The sequence below is a fragment of the Nerophis lumbriciformis genome, linkage group LG06 (assembly GCF_033978685.3).
Source record: "Nerophis lumbriciformis linkage group LG06, RoL_Nlum_v2.1, whole genome shotgun sequence".
In the NCBI taxonomy this organism is placed as follows: Eukaryota; Metazoa; Chordata; class Actinopteri; order Syngnathiformes; family Syngnathidae; genus Nerophis; species Nerophis lumbriciformis.
Window position 1 is genome coordinate 38,241,343 of NC_084553.2, and position 15,242 is coordinate 38,256,584.

A 15,242-nucleotide genomic window follows, 5' to 3' on the forward strand; every position below is an offset into this window, starting at 1 on the left:
TGTCTACATTAAAACATTCTTCTTCATACTGCATTAATATATGCTACTTTTAAACTTTCATGCAGAGAAGGAAATCACAACTAAAAAAATAATTAATTTTTTCATACGGTGTTGATCTGCAAATTTTTGCCTCGGCATTTTGATGGTGTGGGCGTGTGGCACCGAATAGAGATAATCGTCTCGACAGACGTTACAATATTTGAACAATGATGACGAAAACTGTTTTCTCTGTCGTGTTCGTGTGTCGAAAATTGTTATGCGCTTATTTTTTTATTTGATTTTGTGCGTGGCATATAATTGCTATGCGCAGAGGACGTTTGAGCAGTGCGCAATTGCACAAGCGCGCACCTTAGAGAGAACGTTGGTCACACGGCTGCGCTAGCATCACAGCTAACGTTAGCCATGCTGCTACCTCTCTGCTGGGAGAGGACGTATACGTATGTGACGTATGACGTGACAGTATGTGACGTGTGTAAGAAGGTGCGCTTGCTGTCTGTGAGAGGGAGACACAGGAAAAGGTGAGAAGAGCCTGTCGTGTAATGCCAGCAGCTAAAAGCAACTGCGTGAGAATCCACAGACCTGTGGATGTGTTGAAGGTGTGCTGGAAAATGCGGAACGGAAATTAGGGAGCAGCAGAAAAGTAGAATGTATTATTTAAATAGGTGCGTTGGAAAACACGGAGCGGAGTTTTTTTTTAACTGGATCTGGATCGGCATTTTCCCATGCCTTGCCGATACGCATTTTTTGGCAAATATCGGCGGCCGATCCGATCCAAATATCGGATCGGGACATCCCTAGTCTAAACCAGGGGTCCCCAAACCTTTTGACTTAGGGGCCGCATTGGGTTAAAAAAATTTGGCCAAGGGCCGGGCTAGAGTGACAAGCGGTAGAAAATAGATTAGAAAAGACAAATCAATCTAAAAAAAACTTGAGACTTCCCACGATCTGGATTTTGGACGCTCGGCCGGGTATTTTTTTCTATACTTTTATTGTAATATTTTCAGAATGTGTTTGTTCTATTTTTAGCCAAAGTAAGACAAAGAAAACACACTGAAGTTGCCTTTATTTTTTAGTTTCAATGCCATGATTTTAATACTCCGGCCCCCGTGTGCACAGATTTCCCTCCATGCGGCCCCTGAGCTAAAATGAGTTGGACACCCCTGATGTACAGTATTACAGTACACGTAACAGCTGCAGCAAAAAAATGGGCAGCATAAAACACAGAGTAGATCCAGCAGAAAATAAACATTATAAACAAAGAGAGGTAGCTAACACAAAAGCGGTCGAACAAATTCCCGCGGGCCGTAGTTTTGGGACCCCTGGTCTAAACTGCCATCTTTGATGCAAGCACCGTTTAAGAGTCGTGTTTTTCCCCATCTTTATCAAAATATAACTATATATGTCAACATTGTATATGTGCTGAAAGCTTCATTTATGATTGCTGCCTCTGCTAAAGGCTTAACTCTTTTAGGTTTGGCTCACATTTGCTTTCTTTTATTTAGACTCACCGAGTTGGTGCATTTCGAAATACTCGTCGCAAACTTGTGTTTAGGAAATAAATAATATCAAGATAATATTTAAATGGGAAATATTAAACATTAAAAGTATATCAAACAAACTTTTAACGAAGTGATCACGGCAAACTCATGCATTCTTTCACTCTGCTCCCTTAGACTGGTGCGTAAGCTGCTTTTCTTGGGTTTGTTTCGTAAAATCTTGCACTTTTCCACCCTTTTTAATTACCTCTCGAGGAACTCTGAAGAAACGTTTATCCTTTTCGCGATTTGCACGATTCATACAGCCGAAAACCACACCATAGAGCATTTTTTTCTTCGAGAAAGGTTAAATGGCGATTAGTACCCATTGAGAACAGAGCTAGCTTGACCACTACGCATATTTAACGGACGGGACGTGAGCCGGAGGTGACGTCAATAAAATCCAAGCAATATGTGGAGAAGTATCCATCCATCCTTTTTTCTAGAATTGTGGTAATTCTAATTTTTTTAACATAGTGCTGGTTTTATTCTGTCAATATTGTCTTTGTTACCATACATACCAAACGAGCACCCCCTAGCAGCCTTCACTTGTCCGCATCAGGCAATTTAGCACTGACGCCATTTTGAGAGAAGCACTAAAGGTGTCACATCCAAACAAACCTCTCTACATTGTTCCTGGGAAACCTTCAGCAAGATGTAATCTATAAGGGCCGAAATATGTTGTGAACTAACTTTTACTTCTGTAACTTTGTGTTTAAAATATTTTTTCTCTGCTAATGAGAGCAGGCTAATGTGGGAAAAATGCTAGTGTTGTCATACATTAGTATATGGTTTGGTGGTACATGTGTTTTAGTTCAAATCCGTTTTCCCTTTGTACAAATACTAATTATATTTTTTGCTGTTTTACAAAAAACAAAGTTTAATATACATAATTTCTGGCGCCATTGGATATGTTTAGCTTGCGCTATAGGTTGAGTTAGAACTACTCACCTGAGGGCAGAAGAATGTGTTCTTGGGACTATTTTTACATAAAAATCCTGAACTAAAAAGAGAACATACTCTGGTAAAATATTGTAGACGGCGTGTGTCACATATGCATGTACAGTAGATGGCAGTATTGCCCTGTGTAAGAGTGTCACAACATTGCTGTTTTACGGTAGACCAAAAAAACCTGACTGCGGTTGTTGTTTGTTGTTACCGCGCTGGTAGGACGTTAATGAAAACTGCCTACAATAAACCCACATAAGAAACCAAGAACTCGCCTTCGATCATTCTACATGGTGTCAGAAGTGGTCCGTGAGTCACGAAGATCAATTTAAGATGGAAATAGACGACATGGCAAAGTTTAATCCCCCAGTGAGTTTTGCCTTTGACAAGACGACAGAATGGCTAGACTGGAGACAGCGCTTTGAGCGATACAGACTAGCGACGAAACTCAACAATGAGGATGGAAACGTGCAGGTGAGCTGCCTGATTTATGCAATGGGCAACGAAGCAGAAAATATATATAAATCGTTCACCTTTGCCGAATACGAACATAGAAACAAATTTGACCGCGTAAAAAAGTTTGACAAGTATTTTTTTCCAGAGGAGGAATATTATCCACGAGAGGGCATGTTTTTACCAGCGTGTCCAGCGGCCTGGGGAGAAGGCAGAGTGTTTTATCAGATCCCTGTACGATCTATCAGAGCACTCTGAGTTCAGTGCCTGCCGGGATGAAAATATCCGCGACCGTATTGTCCTCGGGATAATTGACAGCTAATGGCGGACTTAACGCTCGCACTGACAATACAGACCGTCAGGCAGTCAGAGGAGGTTGCGGCACAAGTAACCCTCCAGGGAGATAAGATGGGATCAGTACAGGAGGTGCGTTACAAACAACAAAATCATTGGAAACAACAACAAGGCAAGACAAAAGACAGAAAATGGGGGAATGAAAATAAATGTGGAAAATGCGGGAAAGCTCAACATGGCAGAGAGGGAAAATGCCCGGCAAGAAAAGCTACTTGCCACAACTGCCATAAAATCGGACATTGGGCCAGAGTGTGTCGCAACAAGCAGTGAATGAAGTCACAGAAACTGGGTTGAACAGACATCCTATTTCTTAGGTTCAGTGTGCAGTGGAGATGAGAAAGAAAAGTGGACTGTTCAACTACAGGTGGATTCCATCCCAATGGAATTTAAAATTGACAGAGGAGCTGATGTCAGTGATGATGCGTTTCACACACTCACCCCACTGAGAGCACTGGAACCTGCTGACATTACTCTGGACAGCCCAGGAGGGGAAGTGTTGTGTCTGGGCCGAATTAAAGCAACAGTTAGCTACAAAGGGAAGGATTACCCCTTCAAAGCATATGTGGTGCGTGGCAGTAGTGTCAACAATCTACTCAGCCGGTCTCTGTCAGTCAGAATGAACTTGGTGCGACGAGTTGACGAAGAAACACACACCACCACAGAACATCAGCAAGCTTACGGTGAGCATGGCACACTAAACACTGAACCAGTTAGAATACAGCTGAAAGATGGTGCCCAACCGTATGCTGTTCATTCTGCATGACGTGTTCCCTTCCCAATATTACAAAAAGTCAAAGACGAACTACACAGGATGGAGTATAACAGCATCATTGAGGCAGTAACACAGCCAACTGATTAGTGTGCACCAATGGTACCTGTTCTGAAGAAGAACACTGGCAAAGCCAGGATATGTGTGGACTTGAAATGGCTAAACAATTCAGTCAAAAGAGAGCGTTATATCTTACCGGCCTCGGATGAGATCACTGCCAAGCTCAGTGGAGCAACGATGTTCTCCTCTCTTGATGCTGCGAGTGGGTTCTGGCAGATCCCACTGCACTCAGACAAGCTGCAAGCTAACAACTTTTATTATACTGTTTGGCAGATACTGTTTTAAGAGATTACCATTCGAGATCACCAGTACACCGGAAATCTTCCAGCGAAAAATGCTGGAGACACTGCAAGGGCTGGAAGGTGTTGAAGTTTTTATGGATGACATTCTGGTCTATGGGACCTCGATAGAACAGCATGACATTAGACTCGAAAAGGTACTTCAAAGCATTTAATCAGCAGGCCTGAAGCTCAATAAAGACAAATGCTCCCTCAGACAAAGCCAACTACGTTTTTTGGGACATCTCATCGATTAGTCAGGGGTCAGACCCGACCCTAACAAAGTTGAGGCCATTCGACAGCTGGCCCCACCAAATGTCCAGGAGCTAAAAAGAGTTCTAGGCATGGTGAACTACCTGGGAAGGTGTGTTCCTAGCCTATCCACAATAGGTCAACCATTATACGAGCTTTTGAAAAGCAGGAACATCTGGACCTGGAGCCACACACAGCAGACAGCATTTGAGAACATTAAGGAGATGCTGACCACAGCACCGGTCCTTTCCTTCTACGATGTTGCTAAGCCCACAGCTGTGTCCGCCGACGCCAGTAGTTACGGCCTGGGGGGGCGTACTGCTCCAACTTCACGGAGAGGAGTGGAAGCCAGTAGCCTACTGCTCCAGACGTCTCACTGAGGCCGAAACACGTTACGCCCAGATTGAGAAAGAGTGTCTGGCTGGTGTACGGGCCTGTGAAAAGTTTGACAAGTATGTTTGCGGCTTGGATCAGTTCAGGCTTCAGACCGATCACAAACCATTTGTACTGCTTGTCAACAATAGAAGTCTGGACAATGTTCCTTTTAAGATGTCAGCGGTTACTGATGAGACTCCTGAGGTACAAACCGGTAGCAGAATATGTGCCAGGAAAAACTCTTGTAGTTGCCGATGCCCTGTCTCGTAGCCCACAAACACACACAAAAGGAGAGACTGACACTCAGGATGATGTGGCGTGCTACGTAGCCACAGTGATGCAGGGCATCCCAGCATCTTCAACCAGAATGGAGAGCATCAGGACAGCAACAATGGCCGACAGCCAGCTACAGGCTGTCATCCAACTAATCAGGTCAGGATGGCCAGAACACATTGCTAATGTCCCACAGTGTGCCAGAGACTTTCTGAAATTGAAAAATGATCAGAAGCTGATGGCTTGATCACATGAGGAAACAGAATTGTTATACCAAATTCATTAAGAGCAGATATTTTGCAGAAAATACACGATGGACATCAGGGGCTCACAAAGTGCAGAGAAAGGGCCAAAACATCTGTTTGGTGGCCAGGACTCTCTGTAGGACTTAAAAACATTGTGGAGTCGTGCAAGACCTGTCAGGAGCAGAAGCAAGCTCAGCAGAAGGAGCCACTCATCTCCACACCCTTGCCAGACCGTCTATGGAAACGAATCGCTCTTGACCTTTGTGAACACAACAAGCACGATTATCTGTTGATATCTGATTACTATTCACGGTACCTAGAAATCCTGCATCTACCATCAACAACCAGCGCTCAGATAATTCAGAGACTGAAAGCAACCTTCACTAGGTTTGGTATCCCGGATGAGGTGGTGAGTGACAACGGACCTCAATTCTCCAGTGCGGAATTCCAGGAGTTGGCACGACAACTGAACTTCAGACGTATTACGTCTAGTCCTCACCACCCTCAAGGAAACGGCCATGCAGAAAGAGCAGTGCAGACAGCAAAGAGAATCCTCCGACAGGAAGATCCACTGATAGCTCTCATGGGCTATCGTTCGACTCCCTGCATTACCACAGGGGTTAGCCCAGTAGAACTGCTGATGGGGAGGAAGATCCGAACAACTCTCCCTACACTCGAGAAAAATCTGCAACCTAAATGGCCCAACAGAAAGACTGTCAAGCAAAAGGATGCTAAAGAGAAGACTAAACAAGCCTTCTATTACAATTGCCGTCATGGTGCCAGACATCTTCCTGCTCTACAGCCAGGAGATGATGTCTATGTCAAGCTTGACAACGAAAAATCTTGGAAGACGCCAGCTGTTGTCTCAAAAGAAAGTATTACTCCGAGATCTTATATCCTCAATACACAGGGAGGAGCAGTGCTGCGGCGGAACCGACATTCATCTTCGGGCACAACCAATCCCTGAGCCGGAAAATACTTCCCCACCTGCGCACACCACTGAGAGTGGTGGGATGATTTCTCAATCACTGTGTGCCACTGTTACAGAGGATAGCTGCCCAAATCCAAGTGAGCTGACAACCCCAACACAAACACCAGGACATGTTTTGACCAGGTCTGGTCGTGTCAGTAAGCCAGCCGCTAAACTGGACTTGTAGAGAAAAGTGTTTTGGGTGTTTCATATTGGAAAATGGGGTGACATACAGCAGAAAAAAACAAAACACCTTTGGCCAATATACTGCATACCCCTTCCTTCGCTCTCTTTTTGCATTTACCATGCCCACTTGTCCCTCATGGATACATCAAAGCTTATCTTGACGCATAGAGTGTGGAATAACGATCCTATTCTGCCTCAGCATCAGGCCCTCGGCGATGCTCAACTTGTTTCGTACCAAGTAGAATTGTGGTAAGAAACCTTTTGCCGTTACATTGTTCCTTTGTCCTAAAAGTACACTGTATATAAGCTAAACAAAATTCGTAAAAACATGGATGCAAACTAATTATCTATCCGCCCTGGTAGCTGTTTACAATTGTTATTCTTTGTGAGTTTGCATCCCTGTGGCACTCAACAATTGTTGGTTACATATTACTTATGGATGTGTAAGAAATTAATTTAACTGCTTTTACCGAACAACATTGTATAGTGCTTATTTTTAGGTTCTTTTTCGCTATAATCAAACTAACACAACTTTTTTATTGTGCGGGTAAATGTATGTGATCGGATTTGTAATCAATATGGACACACTGATGCTGATCATTCCGGAACTGCTCCAAGTTCGTCGCTATGTGCTCACCTCCAGGTCCATCCAGGATCCCATGGAACTCCTATTTAATTCAATCAGAGCGTCAGGTCAGTTGATGATGTTTTAACTATAATACATTCTGGAAACAATTTATGTTTTTAAATGCTAGGCCTTGGGTGTAATTCTGTATTGTGTCTGTTTTCCATGTAAGGCGACTGGAACAACAATCTGTCTGCACGCCAGTTCCAGGCCATCTTCCCCCGTTCTCTTTGGTGTCTCACAACAGTTTGGCAGCCCAAGATAACACAGGTTCTCTCTCTGCAGTAGAGATGTTCTCAACTGAAACTGCAGAAAAACGCGCATCTCCATTTGCCAACATTTCAGCCATTGTGTGGGACCACAGTTATCTTCCCACTCGGGTTGCTGGTCTGGTGGAAAATGCTCTGGTCTACATAGCAGGATCTGTCGTCTGGCAGATACTACAGAAGCTGTCCTGTGATGTGTGCTGTGTAGCATAGTCTTTTGAAGACAGCTATGATCTTTGAGCCCTGAAAAACAACGGCCGCCTAGTGATTCCATCACAAGGCACATGGAAATGTTTGATTCCATAATCATGTTTGTTTTTAAATCTTTGTATATTAAAGTAGTTATTTTCTTATTGTATCTGTTTTGTAAACGCTCTTTTAGCATTCAAGCATATACACCGTATTTTACGGACCACAGGGCTCACCGGATTAAAACGTGCACTGCCGATGAGTGAGTCTATTAAGGTCTATTTTCATACAAAAGATGCACCGGATTATAAGGCGCATTAAAGGGGTCATATTATGATTTTTTTCAAAATTTAAAACACTATCTTGTGGTCCTCATAACATGTGATGGTGGTTCTTTGGTGAAAGTGTTGTATATATTATGTTTTACAGACCATTTTCAAGTAGCTTTCTGAGCGTCTCTTCAGGATGCGCCGTTTTGTGGGTGGTCTTACCTACGTGGCTCACCTTCGGCAGTGTCTTCTTCCCGTCATCTTTGTTGTAGCCGTGTAGCGTGCAAGGACAGGAGTCGAAGAAGTGTCAAAAGATAGAGCTAACTGTTATAATGACATTCAGACTTTACTTAAATCAATAACGGAGCAGCATCTCCTCATCCGTGGCTCAATAATGCAACATTAACGTCGGAAATGTGTCCCGTACAAAAACGTCCGACCGGAACCCTCTAATAACTAAAGTTCTGAGGGTGAACCCACTACAGATCTTGGCGCTTTGATTGCTAGTCTACTGACAGATATAAGTAAGAAAAAGAACTTTACGCTACTTTATATTAGAAATGGCAACGGCGTTAGATGAATGCCACATAACAAGAAGGTAGAGAAAAAGAAGAAGCTTATCGACTACGGCGTTACCACGGACTACAATGGCGGATGCGCGCACAATTTCAGTATTTAGGCAGATCCCAAATACAGATCAGCAGGTACAAGAAGGTAAGAAAAGTTGGTTTTGCATATTATTGTGAAACAAAACACCAGATAATATCTGCTAATAGGTGCCATTTTGCGGTCCGTATACACGCACCATAATTACTTGTATGTTTAATGCACCGACAATCCATCAAGCGGTGCAGCTTCATGGCTTACCGAAGTCGTACTAAAAACATTTTGACAGATTTTTGAGAGCCGTGTGTAATGTTCTATATTCTCAATGGAATATTTAAAATTTTGGTGGTGTTTACTGGCGTCTTCTTGCAGTTTACACGTATCTCTTATTTGTGACTGCCGTTTACTGGTCACACTTTTCATTACACCATGTACCAAATAAAATAGCTTTGAGGTCGGTAAGCACAACCAGAACCATACCGTACATTAGGCGCACCGGCTTATAAGGCGCACTGTCGATTTTTGAGAAAATGAAAGGATTTTAAGTGTGCCTTATAGTCCGAAAAATACTGTGTGTGTGTGTATATATATATATATATATATATATATATATATATATATATACAGTTATGTTCATAATAATAGCAGTGTGTTTAAAAAGGTGAGTAAACCTCAAAATTCTTCAAATAAATTGTATTGTAATGAACACAAATGCATTGGGGACACTGCACATTCTATTTCAAAGCCAGAAAATTAGAAAAGAGTAATTTAATTTGACAATATTTTACAGAAAGTCAAGAAATATAAAACAAAAAAATAGCAGTGTTGACATCGTTCTTTACAAAACTCAAATGTACTGTATAAACGAAGAAAGGCTTGCAGATTCAACTTTCCTTAGAATTACTAACTATAATTTAGTTGCATAACCACGGTTTCTGATAACTGCTTCACATCTGTGGCACATGGAGTCCACCAACTTCTGGCACCGGTCAACAGGTATTGCAGCCCAGGACAATTGTACTACGTTCCACAATTCCTCTGCATTTCTTGGTTTAGCCTCATGAACAGCATTTTTTATGTCAGCCCACAAGTTTTCAATGGGATTAAGGTTCGGGGATTGTGCTGGCCTCTCCATTACTTGTATTCCGTTTGTCTGGAACCATGATTTTGCTCGCTTGCTGGTGTGTTTAGGGTCATTGTCTTGTTGAAACACCCATTTCAAGGGCATTTCCTCTTTAGCATACGGCAACATGACTTCTTCCAGTATTCTGATGTACTCAAACTGATCCATGATCCCTGGTATGCGATAAATAGGACCAACATTATAGTACGAGAAACATCCCCATATCATGATGCTTGCACCACCATGCTTCACCGTCTTCACTGTGTACTATGGCTTGAATTCAATGTTTACAGGACGTATGACTAACTGTCTGTGGCCCTTAGCCCCAAGAAGAACAATCTTACTCTCATCAGTCCCCAAATATTACGCCATTTCTTTTTAGGCCAGTCAATGTGTTCTCTGGCAAATTGTAACCGCTTCAGCACACGTCTTTTTTTAACAATGGGACTTTGCGGGGGCTTCTTGCTGGTAGCTTGGCTTCACATAGACGTTCTGATTGTTACAGTACTCACAGGCCATCTTAGATCTTCTTTGATCCTCCTGGAGCTGATCATTGGCTGAGCCTTTGCCATTTTGGTTATTCTCCCATCCATTCCAATAGTAGTTTTTCTATTTCTTCCTCGCATTTTTAGTTTTGGCTGCCATTTTAAAGCGTTTGATATCATTTTAGCTGAACAGCTTATCATTTTCTGCACTTCTTAATAGGTTTTCCCCTCTTTTATTAAATTCTCAATCAAAGAACGCTCTTCTTCTGAACGGTGTCTAGAACGACCCATTTTACTCTGTTTTTCAAGGACAAATGCACAGCCAGCATATGCAGCGTCAGTTGCCTTGATCCTTAAATAAGGGCCACTTGTTTAACACCTTTTTTTTCACATAATCAATGACCTCACTAATTGAACTACGCACTGCTATTTTTTTGAACACGCCCCTTTCAGTAAATTATTCAGTTTCACAGAATCAGTAGCATGCACGTCATGGCTGTTGGGTCTGTTGGTTTTCTATACCTTTACTAAACATTCTAGAAACTTACTTGCAGTGTAGACGTTGAAATTCTAAAAAAATACAGTGATTTATCTTGCTAGTGATGTGGGACTGCTATTATTTTGAACACAACTGTATACATATATATATACATACATATATATATATACATATATGTATATATATGTATATATATATATATATACAGTGGGGCAAAAAAGTATTTAGTCAGCCACCAATTGTGCAAGTTCTCCCACTTAAAATTATGACAGAGGTCTGTAATTGTCATCATAGGTACACTTCAACTGTGAGAGACAGAATGTGAAAAAAAATTCCAGGAATTCACATTGTAGGATTTTTAAAGAATTTATTTGTAAATTATGGTGGAAAATAAGTATTTAGTCAATAACACAAATTCAACTCAATACTTTGTAATATAACCTTTGTTGGCAATAACAGAGGTCAAACGATTACTATTTGGCCCATTCCTCCATGCAGATCTTCTCGAGAGCAGCGATGTTTTGGGGCTGTCGCCGAGCAACACGGACTTTCAACTCCCTCCACAGATTTTCTATGGGGTTGAGGTCTGGAGACTGGCTAGGCCACTCCAGGACTTTCAAATGCTTCTTACGGAGCCACTCCTTCGTTGCCCGGGCGGTGTGTTTGGGATCATTGTCATGCTGGAAGACCCAGCCACGTTTCATCTTCAAAGCTCTCACTGATGGAAGGAGGTTTTGGCTCAAAATCTCACGATACATGGCCCCATTCATTCTTTCCTTAACACGGATCAGTCGGCCTGTCCCCTTAACAGAAAAACAGCCCCGAAGCATGATGTTTCCACCCCCATGCTTCACAGTAGGTGTGGTGTTCTTGGGATGCAACTCAGTATTCTTCTTCCTCCAAACACGACGAGTTGAGTTTATACCAAAAAGTTCTATTTTGGTTTCATCTGACCACATGACATTCTCCCAATCCTCTGCTGTATCATCCATGTGCTCTCTGGCAAACTTCAGACAGGCCTGGACATGCACTGGCTTAAGCAGGGGGACACGTCTGGCACTGCAGGATTTGATTCCCTGTCGGCGTAGTGTGTTACTGATGGTAACCTTTGTTACTTTGGTCCCAGCTTTCTGCAAGTCATTCACCAGGTCCCCCCGTGTGGTTCTGGGATTTTTGCTCAACGTTCTCATGATCATTTTGACCTATTGAAATCTTGCGTGGAGCCCCAGATCGAGGGAGATTATCAGTGGTCTTGTATGTCTTCCATTTTCTGATAATTGCTCCCACAGTTGATTTTTTCACACCAAGCTGCTTGCCTATTGTAGATTCACTCTTCACAGTCTGGTGCAGGTCTACAATTATTTTCCTGGTGTCCTTCGACAGCTCTTTGGTCTTGGCCATAGTGGAGTTTGGAGTCTGACTGTTTGAGGCTGTGGACAGGTGTCTTTTATACAGATAACAAGTTCAAACAGGTGCCATTAATACAGGTAACGAGTGGAGGACAGAAGAGCTTCTTAAAGAAGAAGTTACAGGTCTGTGAGAGTCAGAGATCTTCCGTGTTTGAAGTGACCAAATACTTATTTTCCACCATAATTTACAAATAAATTCTTTAAAATTCCTACAATGTGAATTCCTGGATTTTTTTTCACATTCTGTCTCTCACAGTTGAAGTGTACCTTTGATGAAAATTACAGACCTCTGTCATCATTTTAAGTGGGAGAACTTGCACAATCTAACTGACTAAATACTTTTTTGCCCCACTGTATATATATTTGCACATGTATGTATATTTTCATATATATATATATATATATATATATATATATATACATATATATTTGCATATGTATGTATATTTTCATATATATATATATATATATATATATATATATATATATATTATATTTAAGGACCTTTGTCTTACCAGCACATGAGATGGCTCAAAATTAGTACCCAATGTACCAACTATAGCCCAATGAGTACCATCCATCCATCCATTTTCTACCACTTATTCCCTTTGAGGTCGCGGGGGGCGCTGGAGCCTATCTCAGTTATAAAAAGCATAGGTTATGTGGTATAAATGTATATATTATAAGTAGAAAAGTATATACGTGTTTAAAGTGTTTGCAAAATACCTGTCTACAGTTTAGTCTGAATATTTTATCATTGTTAATCCCACTTTGAATATTAAAATATGGCAATTAATTTGCACTGTATCATAGCTACATGTATGAAGTTTGCATTAACAAAAAACGTGTGAAAATCAGTTTAATTATTGAGAAATGTATGATGGCTTAAATGTGCTGACACGTCATTGATCCTGTCACTAGATGGAGATATTTACCAATTCAAGATGGCGGCCCTACTGCTCGTCAGCGCCAATAGACAGTAGCGGTCGATGCGGCATCTCTAAAGAAGATATTTATGTTGTGAAGGCTATCGTCCAAATTCACTTCCAAGTTCCTCGACAGCCATATTAAGGTATTTCCTCGCTACAAACGACATGCCCTCATCTAAAGGTGTATGAACACATTGCTGTGTTAGCAACTAGGCTATTTACTTGTGCTGACTGAACCTACAGGCTGTGCTTTTTTAGTGGGGCGTGATAAATCAATACACGAAGGTGACGTCACATAAACGGAAGTGAAGCGCTCAACTCCCGTTATGCCTTTATCATTCAGAAACACAATAAAAGCGTTTCAAATACAAACGGAAGAAGATGAACATATATAAACACTCAAGCAACAATAAATTGGCTCTTAAGAAACCAGGTAAATATTTTGTGTTTCTCTTGCCAAGGACTTTTTGAGCATTCAATGATAACCGTGACATAAAATATATGATATTGGTCTCATTTGTTTAATTATTTCATTGGATCTAAGTCCATAAAGCTACTGCATGTTTTTAATCTCATAATATTTTATCTTGTCGTAAATATTAATGTTAAAATATTTGTACAATGCCCTATGAATACAATTAGTATGTTCTCAAATGTTGTTGTAGTTTATATTAAGTCATTAAATTCAATGTACCTGTGTAAATGCTGAAGCTACAATTCCCAGATATTTTTTCCAGACATTTCCTGTATGAAGTTGGTATCCTGATCCTCACACATTAATAGGAAAAGTTTATGTAGCTACAAATCCGTATTTATATGTTGCACCCTTAAAATGACCAAACGTTGTCTCTTCGGTGCAATATTTATTCTAGAAGGCCACGGTTCATATTACAGGCATTTTCTGATATCCCTCCTTTTCCCCGCTCACTGTTTCACTTCCTGTTTTCTTCTCGAGCATGCGCATTACACACATAACCTCGGCAATGACGCAGCTCCTTTTCCCAATACTCATAACGAATCATACACGGAGATGAATATGACAAATGAAAAACATTGCATAATGCATTTAACAAAAATAGAATAAGTATTATTCTATTCATGCATAATAATACAACTTTAGATTTCTAATTCTAGTTTCTGGGTGCTACATATGCACTGTAAAAAATGAAATCCATTCAACCATGTAATGTAAATGATAGTGATGTAGGACAATCATTAAAATTCAAAGAGATGCAGAAACAAAAGGTAATTGCTAAAACTTTTAAAGATGATTTTTGTACAGATTTACCATTACAGTAGTTTGATTGACCAAAGAGTATACTATTTTTTTTATAATTAAATGTTCATTATTACAGTCCTAATCCACACAGCACCATTTTCCGAGGACAGTGTCTTATACATAGATGTACACCTGCCCATTAACATTTTTATTATAGTGTGTTTAGTTGGCCACCGTAGTAACTGCAATGCATCATCCTGAGGCGTTAGTCATATATTTCCTTATTATTATATCAGAAAGTTTCAGTATCATGCCATGCAAACCAGAATAATAAACACACTGTGAAATGAGCATGTCTCCGACTTAAGGCAGAATTTCAATACAGCTCTTTAGTTTGTGAACCTAATGGTATGGCTGCTGATTGTGAGTGTACATTTTTTAAAGTCAATTCAAATTTGCAACAGTTTTCACAAAATAAGGGCCTAATGAGTACATTTGTTCTTTTTATTTGGACATGTGATGCTGCATTCCTGAAGTGGTGTGCTCTCTTTGATACTGTATGTAGTTTTGTTTTAGTAAGAGAATGTGATGTCATCGAACATTTGTACATACATCCATCCATCCATCCATCTTCTTCCGCTTATCCGAGGTCGGGTCGCGGGGGCAGCAGCCTAAGCAGGGAAGCCCAGACTTCCCTCTCCCCAGCCACTTCGTCCAGCTCCTCCCGGGGGATCCCGAGGCGTTCCCAGGCCAGCCGGGAGACATAGTCTTCCCAACGTGTCCTGGGTCTTCCTCGTGGCCTCCTACCGGTCGGACGTGCTCTAAACACCTCCCTAGGGAGGCGCTCGGGTGGCATCCTGACCAGATGCCCGAACCACCTCATCTGGCTCCTCTCGATGTGGAGGAGCAGCGGCTTTACTTTGAG